General features: G+C 38.0%; 2 long non-coding RNA genes across 2 annotated transcripts; both read right to left on the reverse strand.

Moving 5' to 3' along the window:
- Window positions 1-2941: 2941 nt before the first annotated feature.
- LOC134670734 (uncharacterized) lies at window positions 2942-4330 on the reverse strand. Its single transcript, XR_010099122.1, has 2 exons — window positions 3580-4330; window positions 2942-3341 (listed from the first exon to the last, which is right to left on the reverse strand). It is a non-coding gene; the product is annotated as an uncharacterized LOC134670734 (long non-coding RNA).
- A 110-nt stretch (window positions 4331-4440) lies between these two features.
- Window positions 4441-12470, reverse strand: LOC134670733 (uncharacterized). The gene is made up of 2 exons (XR_010099121.1): window positions 12306-12470; window positions 4441-4481 (listed from the first exon to the last, which is right to left on the reverse strand). It is a non-coding gene; the product is annotated as an uncharacterized LOC134670733 (long non-coding RNA).
- Window positions 12471-16812: the final 4342 nt, after the last annotated feature.

Below are 16812 nucleotides of genomic sequence, written 5' to 3' on the forward strand. Positions count from 1 at the left end.
AACGTAGTCAAGGGAGATATATCGTGGAGTTTGGTACTGCCCTCCTAGGCCGAATAGCGGCATCTCAAAAAAAAATGACGTTGAAAATTGAATTTACAGATGAAGAATGTAAGGTATACGTTTGCATTACATTTTTATTGCTTTTATACGATAAGTAGTTTACCAGAAACCGTTCGACCGTAAAGGTCAGCTTTAGACAGTTTTTAGGCCATGTAAGAAGTATCCTTGGATAAACAAAGATGGTTCGTTCAGTAGTAAACCGCAGTGACCAAGTGTATACGGACATCGCAGAACCGATATTTTTTGGGGCATAGATTACATTACTACCATACCATTGGCATTACTGCTTCTTCTGGTGTGAAAAGCCTTTCATGAATCTTGAATTTCCTTTTAAGCATCGCGAGTTTGTGAGACACAACGTATCTGGTGAGTCTTGTAACTTTACAATTCGATACTAATCAACACAAAATAGATAAGTATTTAATATCCGCACTGTGAAACTATTAATATGTTGAAATCGTTGGGAATGTTTTTTGTTTTTTTGTCCGCTTATGGGCTAGATGCTTGATACCTTTAGGTTCATATAGGTACCTAAATCCTAAACCCCTATTATAACGTTTCTAATAAGTACCTAGGAATTTAGATAAGGCCATGTATTTTTAAGAAGAGTGAGTATTTCCTCGCCCATATATGTATGCCATATGTATTTGCCCGTATGAAGAATGGTAAAAATGTTAAAATAAGTTAATAATATATACCTAAACCTTAAAACTTCCCCATTTGGGTAATTGTAATTACCTAATTACTTAATTTGCTACATTGTTTACAAACAAATCAAATGGTCCGTCACGCCTAGTTAGCGATGACGTCAGTTAAAATGCAGCAAAAAAACCAAGGTGCGTTTTTCTTCTTAACTGCAAGCACTGTTGTCCCGTCATAATCATAATGTTGTTTGCGTCATCTTAGCTCCTTAACTCCTTGCTGTAAAGTCCATAATGGTTTGGCTCGACTGCTTTTTATATTCAATTTCTTGTAAGTCAACGTCAAAGTTTGAATAAATGTGCAACAGGGCGTATTGGAGCAGTTAGTTGTTGGATGCCAAGGCGTTATTAGTTTATTTGTTATTACTAAATTCATCTAAATATAGCGAATATGTTATTGTTAACAACGGACCGTACGTATTTATTTATTTTATTTAACATCGTTATAGTAACGGAAATGTCCCAGAGATGGACAGTTGCCGTCTTCTTAATTCCAAACAACAACAGAATGACAAAAATGGGCGGTCAACCCTTACACGGGCTGTCAAATACTAGGACGTTTACCTTATACCTATAGGTACTTAAGGTAGGTACAAAATGTTGAAATGAAAATAAATGTTTAATTGCTCCTGCCTACTTACAACTTTTTTTAAACCACTAAGTTATAGGCCTCCATTTAAGCTGTCCATAAAAAAACTGTCGATTTTGTTAACACATAATATTTTAATACTTACCTAGGTACTTAACAAAATAGTACTAGGACTGTACTAGTAGTAATAGTTGTTGTTGATTTCAGACGAGGCGGTCGAGTTTGGACAGCATCATTGCGTCCCAGGATGTGATTGTCATTGCATTCACGTTGACAGTACGTTAATTAGCGTTTAATTAATTGTAGTCTACTTTGACCCGCTTTTCTCTATACTCAATAAAATCCTAAAAATCCTTAAAATTCATTGTTTTTTTGTTGTTGTTTTGTTTCTTACGCTGTACATTACTCGTACTTAGATCGGTAGGTAGATTGTTCGGGTATAGACCGCTCTTCCGAAATGGTTCGAGTTCGGATCTTGCCCGAAGCGGAGTATTTTTCCATTTTTGCTTTAATTTAAAGACATTTGTTGCCTATTATCTTCATTATTATACGACGAGAAAAATAAAAATGAATGTTTTCTTTGTTAAACTATTTTCGGAAAAAGGAACTACTTACTTATACTACTTACTTACATATATAGTATATATACATACATACATCACTGGCTCAGTGACCCAAAGAGGATCTTGGCCTCTGACACAAGAGAGCGCCATTCTGCCCTATTAACTACTTACTTAAAAATGTCTTAAAAGTATTACCTTCTTGAATGACAGTGCCTAGGGTGGCCTAGGTTACTGGAATTGGAAATATGTACATACTTACTTCTAATTTATTAATTCCTATTTCTTTTACTTTCAGGTACTTGCATGAAGTAATTTTATGGGAACAATCTGTTACTCGAATATTTATTTCGTTTCCGTCGTTCCGCAACTTGATAGCAAAATTGTGGAAAAACCTACAGATGGAAATGAAGATGCTCCAGTATTTATTAAACACCTCACTGCTGAGTTGCGTCAAGCGATCCGCAAACTTAAACCTCATACGTCATTTGGTCCCGATTGTATTTCAACTTTCTTTGTTAAGGACTGTCTGGCGGCTCTGATTACTTTATTTTTTTGAAAAACTTATAGCTAGAATAACAAGATAAATAAATCATAAATCTAGCCCTAAATTAGCCTGAGACATTGTTCCCAGGACGCTGGCCGCTCTGCACAGTGAAACTGAGTTTTTGTGCAAAAAAGGGGCAGCTCGTATGTCGCCAGACACCCAGACTAGGTAGTTTGGTAGAAATTTCTTTTACTAGTTTTTTGGTGTCTGACGACCAAGGACCGAGAGTTTCAATTGCAAGTGCTGCAAATACATAATTCGGTTTCAAGAATGCGTACAAGTATTTGCGACACTTGGTAATTATTACTTAATGATCCTTTTCAAAGAACTGTTCGTTTTTGTTCTTAGGTATTTTCCCCACGTTCTAGCATTTGGTATCCACTATAAGTAAAAACATGTGTACCTAAGTATATGAAAATAAATACATACTAATACATAATCTTCCGTCTTTTTCCGTTGGGGGTTGAAAAAAAAACACAAATGATGAAACATTTATAGCTTGTAATATTTATTCACTTATTATGCCTAAATCATTATAGAATGGATAGATAATTAGATAAACACCATTATTGTGTAAACATTTTTTTTCTAAAAAATAACATTTAATGTTGTTTTTTTTATTTTATATACAAATATGGCATCAAATAGATATACATAATATTTTATTGACAAAATGAAATATAACATAAAGGCCACGGCGTTATAAAGAAGATGGTTGTTTTTTTGGGGTTATCCAATTGCCAATGTGTTGACAGCAGAAATACTTCCCTAGCCAATCTTTAAGTTCACCTCAGTCGACAAATCATAACGTAGTCAAGGGAGATATATCGTGGGGTCTCGTGGACGTCAGCTGTCACCCCGCGTAATAGTGGAAGGAAAAGTACCTAACTGTCTCATGTGTGTGACTTTGACGAAGGTACCTATTCTTTAATGGCTCCTCTACACGATGGGCCAACGCCGGTCACTCCACAAGGGACGCAGCCATGCGGTAGAATGAGATAGCAATATCACTTGCTCCCTCTAACGCATAAATGCGTCCCTTGGAGTGGCCGGCGTTGGTCCATCGTGTAGAGGAGCCATTAAAGAATAGGTACCTTCGTCAAAGTCACACTCACCTCATACGGTACTCATAAGGTAGACTCACGCTAGACCGGGCCTGGGCCAAGCAGGAGCTTCCGGCGCTTCGTTTTCCTCCACACCGCCACGTGATCACCGATTAGCCGTCATAGAAAATGACATATCGGTCGCCTCGGCCCGGGCACGGGCCGGTCTAGCGTGAGTCATCCTTCATTTACATCTGATTAAAACGGTGGGCGACGATCGAGCGGTGAGAAGAGCGTAGATGGAGCACCTGAGAGCCTACCGCGAACCACGTTCGACGTATTGCCTCCCTGTCACACTTACGTACGAATTTACAAGTGGGGCAGAGAGGCAACACCTCAAACGTGGTTGCGGTAGGCCCTCTGGGTGGAATACGTCCGTCTGGGCCACCCAGATACCGCTGGAGCAGTACAAACAGCAGCAGCAGTGTCCTTCTTATGCCTTTTGTCATACGAGTAAGTGTCCTTATGACAAAAGGCATAAGGTCCACCGATGGACAGTTAGCAGTGTGGGCGATGCTACGTGGGTAATAGCTCCTCTACACGATGGGCCAGCGCTGACCACTTCAAGGGACGCATTTATGCGTTAAAGGGAGCAAGTGATATTGGTATCTCATTCTACCGCATGGATGCGTCCCTTGGAGTGGCCGGCGCTGGCCCATCGTGTAGAGGAGCCATTAACTGTCCTTCTTATGCCTTTTGTCATACGAGTAAGTGTCCTTATGACAAAAGGCATAAGGTATGGACAGTTAACAGTCTGAGCAATGGTACGTGGGTGATGGTACGTGGGTAAGGTACGTCGTGGCCAATCGTCGATCTACTTCTTAGGCGTGGTAGCCTCGGTTGCCGGGCGCTTGCACGCGCAGCTGCAGCTCGAGTCGCATTTGCACGACGAGCCGCACTGGTTCGTGCTGCACTTGCAATCTGGAAACGGGTAATATTGTACTGTGAAGCTGTTGACCGTTAAACAATGCATTCGGCCCGATTCGGGAAATGAATTAGAGATGCATTAGATATGAAATGGTAAAGATATGTGACGTTCCATGGAAAAAGGTACCTTATGGCGGCCGCAAAATATTGGAGCGGCGTTACATAATAGCGTAAGCGGCAACCGCCATAAGGTACCTTTTGCTGCGGAACGTCACATATCTTTACTATTTCACATCTAGTGCATCTCTAATTCATTTCCCGAATCGCGCCGATTGTTTATGATAATTTAGAAAGTAGTAAATTGATCAAGATTACATTTAGAGATCCTACCCTCCATATACCCCCTACTACTTCGAGTCTGAAAACTATAACCTTACTGGGGCATTCCATGAAATTGTCTACCGTTTGTCCCTTACAAACGCGAATTTACTGAAGATTTGCAGGTTTCCTTTTCTATGGCAAATGATCGCAACACAGGAAATAGAATGCGTTTGTCCGGGACTGCCCGCGGAATGCTCTTACTACGGTTTATATACTTAGCTTCAAAACACGAAATCGGATTTGCTAGGACCGCTATCACAGGCACAAATATTTTTAGTGTTCCGTACAAAACTTTGTTTACGGAACACTTATGGGATCACTTCGGTCTTGCAAATCAGTTAAATACGTTTTTCTCAGAGACCGTTTGACATATATACCTAAAATTTGGAACAGTTATAGCAATTACCACCACTCATATTGTAAATAAGTCAAAACTGCTTATTTCTTATTAAAGGGGGAAATTTAGGGGGTTGAGAGGGGTAGGCTGAAACTTTTTTCATTTGTAAGAATCGTGTGGGGTACCATTAGAAAGCTTGCAAAAAATTAAGTCGATGGACTGATTTTGACTTCATTTTAGACTGCAATAGTTTCGTCAAAAAATGCATTTAAAGTTGCAAGTTTTCATACAAAAATTTTCACCTCTGTCCTGGCGATTTTCGCGAAAACTATAGCTAACAGGCAGCTGACCAGTCAATATCCAACTTAAAGAAGCATGGAGACGGCGGGAAAATTATCAGCTTAACTTTATCTTTATTAGTTTTTCAACTGCAGCTTGACCTTTGGTTGCTTAGGGCTAGCTAACTGATGCTTACACTGGTCAATTCATATTAGGCGAGAAACATCCTTAGTTAAAACTTTGGCATTGAAATTTATAACTTATGTCTGTGACACAAAGTTTAATTCTGCTTGCTTAATATTTTTGTGGGATATTTAATTTTATCTCAATAGCCTACTATAAGTATGAGAGAGATCTACAAAATACGACCTTATTATATTGCAAATAAGTTTAAATTTCGAACGGGCTTTCCAACCAATGGACTATCTCTCTCTCTCTCATCTCAAAAATCTGTAAAATTCAAATTAAGAATTCCGTTCTTGACTGTCGTTGTGTTTTTTTTTCCACAATAGGACACATAGAGTTAGTAAGGCGTATAGAGATATTAAAGTCATTATAATATTTATGAACAGCTTTGGCCTCATGTATAGATTTTATTGAGAGTATCTATCTATTGATTCGTCGAAACAATATACACAATATTCCTTTTCATTAAGTACCATTACATTTCTGTATTAATTGTATAATTATAATATCTATTAATTATATTCAGTACTTATGTATATTTTTGAACGGATCGGTGAGCAACAAGATTCAGGGCTATAACCGCGAAAATAGAAGTTCGCAAATTGCGAGCATTTTTCTCTGTCACTCTAATTACGCCTTCATTGGAGTAAAAGAGAAAGATCCCCGCAAATTGCGAATTTCGGTTTTCGCGGTAGCCCCTCAGTCCTGTTACGAGAAAATAATTTTGGAAGACATTAAATAGTATATGACAGTTAAATATCACAGTTTTTAGAAACAAAGGTAAAATTTACGAAATATATAAAGTAAGCCGATCTTAAGCAGTGGTGGCTGAGGGGATATGACATCTGACTTTCAATCCGGAGGTCGCGGGTTCAAATCCTGGCTCGTACCAATGAGTTTTTCGGAACTTATGTACGAAATATCATTTGATATTTACCACTAGCTTTTCGGTGAAGGAAAACATCGTGAGGAAACCTGCATACATCTGCGAAGAAATTCAATGGTGTATGTGAAGTCCCCAATCCGCTTTGGGCTAGCGTGGGGGCTATAGCCCAAGCCCTCTCGCGCATGAGAGGAGGCCTGTGCTCAGCAGTGGGACGTATATAGGCTGAAATGATGATGATGATGAAGCCGATCTTGTTTTTAGCAGTTCTAAATAATATTGAAGTCTATATATATGGCATAGAACTAGAAACAAAATCAAAAAAAAAAATTATGAGTTCTAAATTCAAATTGTAGGAGTATACATTTAAGGTATTATAGGCCAAGCGCGCAGCACGATTTTAATTTTTGTGACACGATTTTAGAATCGCGCTGTAATATATCGCAGAAAATTCACTGCGCGCACTGCGATGAAAAAGTCGACGATTTGTTCATTCTCAACATGGATTTCGTACCAGTCGCTTGTCATGAAACGTGTCTTTAATATGCGATTGCTGTATGACTTTGAGCATTTATAACACAAAGGTGATCCCCGTCTATTTCCATAATTAAATGGTCAACATCTAGCGTCTCATTTTGAGACTCCATTGGGAATGCAGGTGCCGAGATGTTGGGGTCTGGAGAGCGAAATGCCGACTGAGGTCCGGCCGGGGTGCGATTTTATTATCATAGTACGCGCGGGGCCATACAACTCCGCATGCTGCAATTCACTTTGCGACAATCGCGTCGCGAACAATCGCGGAAAAATGTGACAAATCACAATTTTAAAATCGCTGCGATTTTTTTGTCGCATATGCGCGCACTAACATATAAACACATACGTTGCATTTCTGCGACAAAATTATCGCAGGACAAAAAATCGTGGTGCGCGCTTGGCCTTACTCTAAATTATTATAATACATCAAGCATTCGCGAGATGCTCGACTTCGGTATTCAAACACAAAGCAATAGTACAAGAATCTAACTAAATGCAAAGGCCGAAGGAGCGATTCGAAGATCCGAAGCGTCCGACAGACGCGCGCCTCCCGTAACTTTTCCAAGTTTTTTTAAGTACAAGTGTCTAAGTCGCAAGATCCAAAGGCTGAAGTCGCATTGGGCCGAAAGCCCGAAGCATCCAGGAGGTCAGTTCTAAACACAGGTAATTAATACAAGTGTCTAAATGCGAAGGCCGGAGGCCGAGCTCCGCGTAGGGCCGAAGGACCGAAGCCTGCAAGATATGTCAGTGGTTAAACACAGAACTGACAGCCTGGACGCTTCGGGCCTTCGGCCCTACGCGGAGCTCGGGCTTCGGCCTTCGCATTTAGATACTTATACTATTGTTCTGTGTTTAAGTACTAACATCCTGGACACTTCGGGCCTTCGGCCCTACGCGGAGCTCGGCCTTCGGCTTTCGCATTTAGACACTTGTACTATTGTTCTGTGTTAAAGCATCCTGGCCTGGTAGCACGGTCACGTTTTTATCGCTTGTCACCATGCCTGTCACATTCTAACGAGTATGTAAGTGCAAAAGTGACGGGCATAGTGATAGAAGATAAAAAGGAAACCATGCTGCGCCCGCTGGACGCTTCGGGCCTTCGGGCTACGCGGAGGTCGGCCTTTGGCCTTCACATTTAGACACTTGTACTATTGCTCTGTGCTAAAGCGATGACATTTTGCTAAAGCTCGGCCTTCGGCCTTCGCACTTAGACACTTTGTACTATTGTTCTGTGTGTGTAGTTGAATACGGTGTTCTAAAAACAGGCAAACAACCGCTGTAAAATGTAACGATGCGAGCGGTACGGCTACCATCAGTTTGGCATTGACATAAACGCTACCGTGGGCGTAAACGTAATTTACTTTTCACCATACCTGCTCGGAAAGAATTACTTTGCACTTCATAAACGAATAGCAAAGTTGCATTTTATCCACATGTGAGGCAAAGTAATCAAATGCAAATTTTGAGTTGTTTTCTTATGTTTGCTGGTAGAATTGACTTTTAAATGATGATTTTGGATGATACATATTTAATGACATTCATTTGGATTTGATTTGGTTTGAGTTTGTTTGATATTTCACATTTAATATTTGCTTCGGGTTGGTGTGGTGATAAATTTTGTGTTTCACTCGGGGGCAAATTTTGTTTAACCCTCGTGCTTTGAAACCCTCGCAACGCTCAAGATTCCATTTATCGAACCACTCGCTACGCTCGTGGTTCAATTTTGGAATCTTTCGCTTGCTCGGGTATCAATATTAGCACGAGCGGTTAAGCAACAACTTTGCCCCCTTGTAAAACAAATAACTATTCTATGCATCTCGCTCGTACTGACATATTAGTGCGAAAGAGATATACCTATAGGAAGTAAATTACGTTCACGATATCGTTTATGTCAATGCCAAACTGATGGTAGCCGTACGGAACACTAAATGCCTCGAGCTATCTCGGGCTTGGCCAAATTATTTTATACTTAAAATTATCTTTATTCTTCTTTCGAAAATGAAGGATGACTCATGCTAGAACGATCCCGGACCGGGCCGAGCGCCCGACACTTTTTCTATGACACGGATTGACAGGAGATCGGTGATCACGTAATGCTTTCTATAGAAAACTGAAGTGTCGGGCGCCCCGGCCCGGGCCCGGACCGTTGTAGCGTGTCAACCTTAACAGCATTAGCAGGGTAATCTTAGGTCAATATCATATAAATAAAACATTTATTTAAAATCAATTTGAACCACAGATATTGATGTGGACAATAATTACCTGAGTTCAGTACAGTCAACGTCAAAGATATCTACACTTTTGCACCTTACCCCTTTTGTAATAAGGCGAAAAATGTAAACATATCTTTGACGTCGACTGTACATTTACTGTAACGGCCGGGAAATAGGTAATTTCCAACTGATGATACCTATACCTACTTACAAAAATTACACTGAACGCAGTTTCAGTCATTAAAATAGGTAATTTCAGATGCAGTTGAACTAGTTGAAGCTCAATAACTACAAGTCTAATTCTAGGTTATTAGTATTAACGACGCACGCGTATCAGCCTTCATATTATCCTCCTAAGGCCCAAGGTCCTATCTATAGTACTTATTCAGTACAATGAAATTTAAATCATATATGATTGGAACAGAGTTGCTTTTGCATTGTTTCGTTCAGTTTTAGAACAGCGCAAAATCGACTCTATTTTCTACTTTGTAGGTTCAAATTTCTGTGGCAAATTTTGCATTTTTCACTTGTATGGCCTTAGGAGAATATGTAAGTAATGCTATTCGCCAAAATGATCTTTGATCATGATATCAATTTAGAAGAGCGAACAATAAGCTAGAAGCAATTACGCAATTTATTCCAATGTAGCTGTGTAATAAGTAATAATTCGTCACAGGACTCGTAGGTACTCGTACAAACAACAACACTCCTACTTAACCGTAGATACATCGGTGGAGGTGGACCTTATTACAAAAGGCATAATGTCCACCGATGTACAGTTCACAGTGTGGGTGATGGCACAGCGAGCTTCAATGTTGCATGGTCACATTATGATGGAATTCAATTATAAATATGAAATTTTGCAGCTGGGTGTACAATAAAAATAAAAGTATGTACATCCGTCGATGTAGTGTAGTACTTAGTTAGTTATGGTTGTCCATGTCACTTCCAACTACAATAACTATTTAAATCACATTAGTTTTCACCTTCTCGGTTGTTTAAAGAATCTTACTTTTTTTTCTAGACCGTATCCAGTTACCTAGGTACCAGTGGCTCTGCGAGCTGTGAAGTGCAGTGCACGCTAACCCCAAAACAAATTATACCTCCTCACAAAATGTCACAAGAATCAGTTAAGAAATGCGATCTGTAGAAGAGAACATCCGGTTATACCAAGCACCTTTGCTCAATCTAAAACGGAGACCTTCGCTTTCGCTTGGTCAATAAACCTATGATTATTTGTAGAGCATAAGGCACTGGTCCCACCGCGAGCTAGTAAGCTATGAGCTATCGGCTATAAACACGAACAAAAGATAAGCACTCCCGTGTAAATAAAAGAGACACGGCGATATTTATAGTTACTCGCCCAGCGGTGAGCTATAAATATCGCCGTGTCTCTTATATTTACACGGGAGTGCTTATCTTTTGTTCGTGTTTATAGCCGATAGCTCATAGCTTACTAGCTCGCGGTGGGACCAGTGCCTATAAGCGTCTCATATTTTTGCGGCCTTCAAAGAGTAACATATTGTTGCAGGTGACTGTACACGGCGTAATATGCGATAAGGCCGTGAAATCAAACATTTCAAACTAAACAACGCTGGTTCCAGATACATGGAATTGTATAACAAGCCATTGTAGAAACAATCTCGAGAGTATGTGCAATACACACTTGAATTACGAATACCTACGGAGAACCTTATACCTAGAAGTTATTACCTACTTGTTCATCAATTTCATCATATAGGTATATCACTGCAGGAACATTCTACGGGCTGTCCCGTACAAACGCATTTTATTTCATGTGTTGCGACTTTTTTTTCGGCATTAAAAAGCATATAATTTTTCTGTGCACATTTTTGACCATTTGTCATAGAAAAGGAAACTCTTAGTTATACTTAAGTACCTGCAAATCTTCAGAAAAAAACGTGTTTGTAACGGTAGACAATTTCATGGAATGCTCCTGCACCTACAGTCGCCATCAGTTATATCAGAGCGGCCAAGGTGATCAAAAATATCAGAGCATGTTTTTTAACGTCTTGATAATATACTAAGACTACTTAATAGAGTCAGTTGCACTGCACTGCATCATCCTACTAAAGGTCTCTCTTATATAACGTTTCCCAAAAAGTTTTATGTCATAATGTGTTTTTCTCAGAAACTCGTAACTTTTTACGATTGCGATAAAACAAACCTAACCTATCTACAGGATAACCTTACTAAATTCCTGAAAAGATGTTATGCCACATTGGGTCGATCCAAACGCTGCTTTATCTAAGTCAAAATTGTTATAGCTAGAGTTAAAAGGGGAACAGAAATATTTACGCGACTCTATGATCTTGTGTTGAGTCATTAAGACAAAACAGGAGCTGAGTTTTAAATATTTTAGGTAAATATACCCGTCTCGCTAACAGTAGTGGCTGCTAAAACTAGTGCGATAAGGATAAGACGAAAAATCCTGCGTAAAAATCTCAAAAATCGAGGTTTCGTACTCGATTGTTTCCTCCTCCAAAACTTAACCAATCCTAACCAAACTTGGAAATCTTTTGATTATGAAATTATCTGTGTCGGACCGTTTTGCTGTTTTGGCTAATTGATATCAGTTTTGAATACTACGCCTCTCATTGTGGCAAAGTCAATTAGGCCATTTTGGCAATTTTTGAAGGGTTCTAGCGCCTTAAAAAACAAAAATATCAAAAAAGCAAAACGGTCCGACATAAATATTGACAATATTAATGTGTGTTGAAAAAATCATTGCTCTAGCATCAAAACCCACACGGAGGAAACAGTCGAGTACGTTTGTATGGAGAAATGACCACCCCGGTTGGCTCTTATATTGCCCAATGCAAAATTCAAACTAGAAAATAACAGTGTATCAATATCAAATCTATAATCTACATATCGCTGGCCCATTATTGCAGGGTTCTATGTTTCACTTTTATCGAACTGAAATTTGAACATTGTCATAATATAAGTCGAATTTCAACTATCTTGAAAATGTTACATAGACCCCTGTAGGTAATATTGGGCCAGCGATATGTTAAATTCAACAATAATTAACAAACACTCACTATCACCGCAACCTCCGCAAGGCATCGTTACAAATTCGAGTTTCAAAATTCGAAAATGGAATAAACTCAAAACGGTGTTCTCTGCACGAATGAGCGCTCGATATTGCTTCAATGAATAACCATTCTAAACGTAAGTACGTTAATTTATCGGTATTCCAATGCAGCTCGTTCGGATTAACGGTTTTCCAGATTATAATATTTTAGCGATAGCAATTTGGGTCTGATATTGTTTTTATCAAGTGACAATCGAATAGATCATCTCAGAATTGTTACCATGGTAACCCAGTAATTATGGTTAGGTATCTATCACTTTAGCATGCATTTTTCTGGTACGTCAAACGGTAAAAATATGGGTGTACAAATCATTTCAAAAATATGTCCCATAACTCTTATGTCAGTGAATTAAGAACTACGGGACATATTTTTGAGTAAGTTGTCTACACCCATATTTTTACCGTTGACTGTACCTAGTTAGAAACCTTTTCCATTACGGGTCAATCCACTACGCATGTTAGTTGTAGGCACATTGTCGCAGTTGTACAGTCAGCAGCAGATGTTGCTAAGCGGACCAGGTGTTCAAAATGATCTTGACGCGACTTTATTGTCAAGAGACTCAAGAGAAGAAGAGCGTGTCAAGGTAATTTTGAACACCTTGCCCGCATAGCAACATTTGCTGTGACTGTACGCTGAGTGACGGGACAGGATTACAACACGAAACTATATCAACCAAGACTCAGAGTAGAGTTTACGATTTCAGTTGGAAGTAACTAACTCAGAATTTAAGTAAAATTGATTATTTAATTCGGACGCATAAAATAAAAGCATTTCGCACAATGGTACCTACGTCTGGGATTCTGTCTTCACAAACAAACTTAATTATAGTATGAATTATCTCAGATGATTTTTCGTGTTCGGGTGCTAATCCGTTAAACAAAAGCCTTTGTTTCTTTTAAGAGCGGGCTACAGCACGTGCCAAAGCAACCATGTCGTTTAAAAAGCAACTGTCGTGACAGTAACCACTGCATAAAGGAAACAATACCTTTTGTTTAACAGATGGGTCCGAGCCGGAAAAAATCACCTGAGATAATTCATACTATAGGTACCTATGTATTTTTATTAAAGTACACTGCCTACATCCTATATGATTAATTAGGTTATTATCGAACATTATCAGAGTACTAATCTGTATTTACAACGTATCTGTGATCCATCAATTGCATAACCACTAAAAACGAAATGGGTAATGCAATTGTTAGGCGTTTGCCGCCTAATGATTTGATCACTATCAAACATGGAATGGTTTAATTTTTTTACAATATAGGTACCTAAATTAAAATCTTTATCTAAGAAAGTAGACAGCATAGGTACTTCCAAGAACCATTAATTACTCTTAAAAATCAGTTTTTTCAAATCAGGTACCTAGACTTATCATCATTGGTATTGGTACCAGTCAGAGTCAGAATTATAATCCACGACTTTTGGAAGTAGAAGGTATTAAGGGGTACCGACTGTTCGTTAACTTTGTACCTTACGGTTTCTGAAATTTACTCTCTCAACTCAGCTTTGGGTCACTGAGATCAGATCCGGACGGTGATTCCAAATTCTTAATCTTGTTATGAAACGCTAATATTAATACTGTTGACAACTGTTGAAATATCATATCCATTTTATCCGTTTCATAACCAGATTATAAAGTTAGAATCGGCCTCCAGATAGCTCGTAGCAGTCGTAGCCATAGCGCTATAAGTGGTTTGTAGGTAGATATACAGGGTAGAAAGATTAGTCGGGCCCTGGAGGGAAACTACCTTAAATCCTTAAGCTGGCTCATTTTACTTAAAGGAGACATTCCTTTATTTTTAAAAAGAAACAAAACTGCATTCAAAGATTTTCTAAAACTCGCTTGCCCCACCCGGGACTCGAACCGACTAAAAATTCCAAAAAATAAAAACTCGCAATTTTATTCTACTAGTCGATACAGTTAATGTTAATGATAACATTTCTCCAAGAAACATTAGGTTTTACACTCCTCTGTGATACACAATATCCATAAAATCTAATATTTAGTACTTAAGATTTTTTTAGACAAGCCAAATTGAATAAAAAAAGAAAAATACTTATGCAAATACCTTATTCAAAAAACTGTATGGGCCTGATTTAGTTAAATTATGTTTTATCCCTTTCTTACGAATACATAAGTCAAAATGACAAATAAAGACAAACGATTATTAGCTAATTGAGGTTTGTAGAGCGTTTATGATAAGGCAAGAATTGAACATGGCGCTGAAATTTTACTCGTAGGAATTTTATAATTTTATGTATACGGAAACTTATCTTAACCGGTACATCAGTTCGGTGATTCGTTGTGTTATTGTTTTCTTGGCACGAGAGTATTTTCTTTAAATAGAGTTAATATTTTTTGAAAAAAATAATTTAGCATCAACGAAAACATATCGTATAAGAATCCGAACGCACGGTAATTGAATAGAAAGGACTCTATTTAAGCATCCTTCTACCAATAACATTCGCTATAGGCGACTTCTTACATACATTACCCGTTTCGTACCCTATTTTGCAAAAATTACCCTTAGAAAGCCAGCAATGGATTCAAACCAATTCGGTTTTGTTATATCGAGTATAACTTGCGTTAGTGCCGTGCTGCATTTTGCACTCGTTCTATAATTGGCTGATTTTCTCCAGAACTTCATAATACTGTCCCCTTCGTTTTGAAATTTGACACATAATTAGTATGTAATAAGGTTGATATTAGAATGACCTCTCGAGTAAAATACGGCTTTGTGAAATTAGGTGAGGCTAATGTCCTTATTTTGACTCTTCAAGTGTAGGTAGTAGAAAGTCGAGTAAATAAAAGACCCAACTGTTTGCAAACGATAAAATAAAATATTTAGTAATGTAATTAGTTTTTCTGTCTGGATATTCCTAATGAATTATTTAAAAGTGCTGAGACATAAAATATATTAGTTATTTGTAAAACAAGAGACCAAAGTTTGATATATCTTCGAGTGTTTGTTTTGAGTCCCGTGTAAGCGGAAGATTCTAATTTATAATCTTGAGCGTAGGAAGGGACTCAAAAACATCTCGCGCAGATGTAAATAACTTTGATCTCGGGCTGTACATACAAATTTTTGCCTCAGAAGTATTTTATATTAGACAAACCGAACCTGATAAATGTAGCTAATCCCTTTTCTATCACTTGAACACTTATGTTTTCTTAAGATATTCGAACAATTAAGTTTAAATACCGCAATAGGGACGTATCCTGTACTTAAAATAAATTATTTCAAACCTTGCACGAAATAAAGCACCAGATAATTATTAGAAAAACATAGATAGCAACTATTTTTAAACACAATTTGTATTTAATGAATCGGATTGAAATATAAAAAGTAGGTGAGTTTACCACTATATTCGTTTTCATATAAATTCCATATTAGCAAATCGTTTTGACAGTTCTAAAAAAGAAGCTGATTTGACTAGTAGGAATGTAGCCTATCAAACACAAAAATAAAGTGTCACACTTACTTTTTCACTGAAGCACAAAAACAAATATGGTACTAATCCATACACAAGTTTTCTTACCAAAACGCGAGTTATTTCTTAGTCGACATCTAGCGTCAAGTAGCGGAATTTATCAGTACTGCAACTTGACAATACATGTCACGGCGAACGAAAACTCAGCTAATATAATAATTGGATTAACTGGAACTCTATTTTCAACTCCTTCTACTTATAATATTAGTTATAATTGTTTTAGCAGTACATTTTTCGTCAGTAGCGACACTGACATCTGGTGTATAGCGGGACTGATAGTTCCACTACTTGACGTTAGATGTCGACCACGTAATAACTCGCGTTTTGGCAAGAATATATTGAGTTACCACTATTTCTTTACTTTTATTTTTCTATGCAAAGTGTAATAGAATAGGTAGGTAGTTGTCACATCATACTAACTATAGCGCCTGACTAAACCTAACCTATCCACGCTATCTCTAGGTAATGGAGTTGGTATATTAGTATTTCTAGTCAGGCGCCTTGAATTTTCCCTGTTTACAAGTTTTTATTATTAATGGTATCAGTCGGTCATGTCATGTTTGTTTTGAGGACCAAATGTCTATAATGGAACCCATTGCTTTAAACTCTTTAAAGTAAACAAAAGTCAGAAATGATAGTCAGTCTGACAACAATTTTGCTCAAGTCACGAAACGAAACGCCCCTAACAAAACGGCAATTTAATTAGTATTACCAAAGTTGAAATTAAAGGGTTTTTCTCCAATATGCTCGGAAATGTTCACCTTACTGTAGCAAAAATACTACGGGAAGTTCTTCGTTAATGTCAAACTCTAATTAAAAAACATCAAACTATCGCTGTCCTGTTCTAGCGGACGGGAAGTAAAAAAACACTACAGTAATAACTTATTACTGTAGTGTTTTTTACTTTTTAATAATAATAAAAAAAGTCCAGTCCAAGTCCAAAAGTCCATATAAAAGA

Source organism: Cydia fagiglandana, chromosome 14 (genome assembly GCF_963556715.1).
Source record: "Cydia fagiglandana chromosome 14, ilCydFagi1.1, whole genome shotgun sequence".
Classification (NCBI taxonomy): domain Eukaryota; kingdom Metazoa; phylum Arthropoda; class Insecta; order Lepidoptera; family Tortricidae; genus Cydia; species Cydia fagiglandana.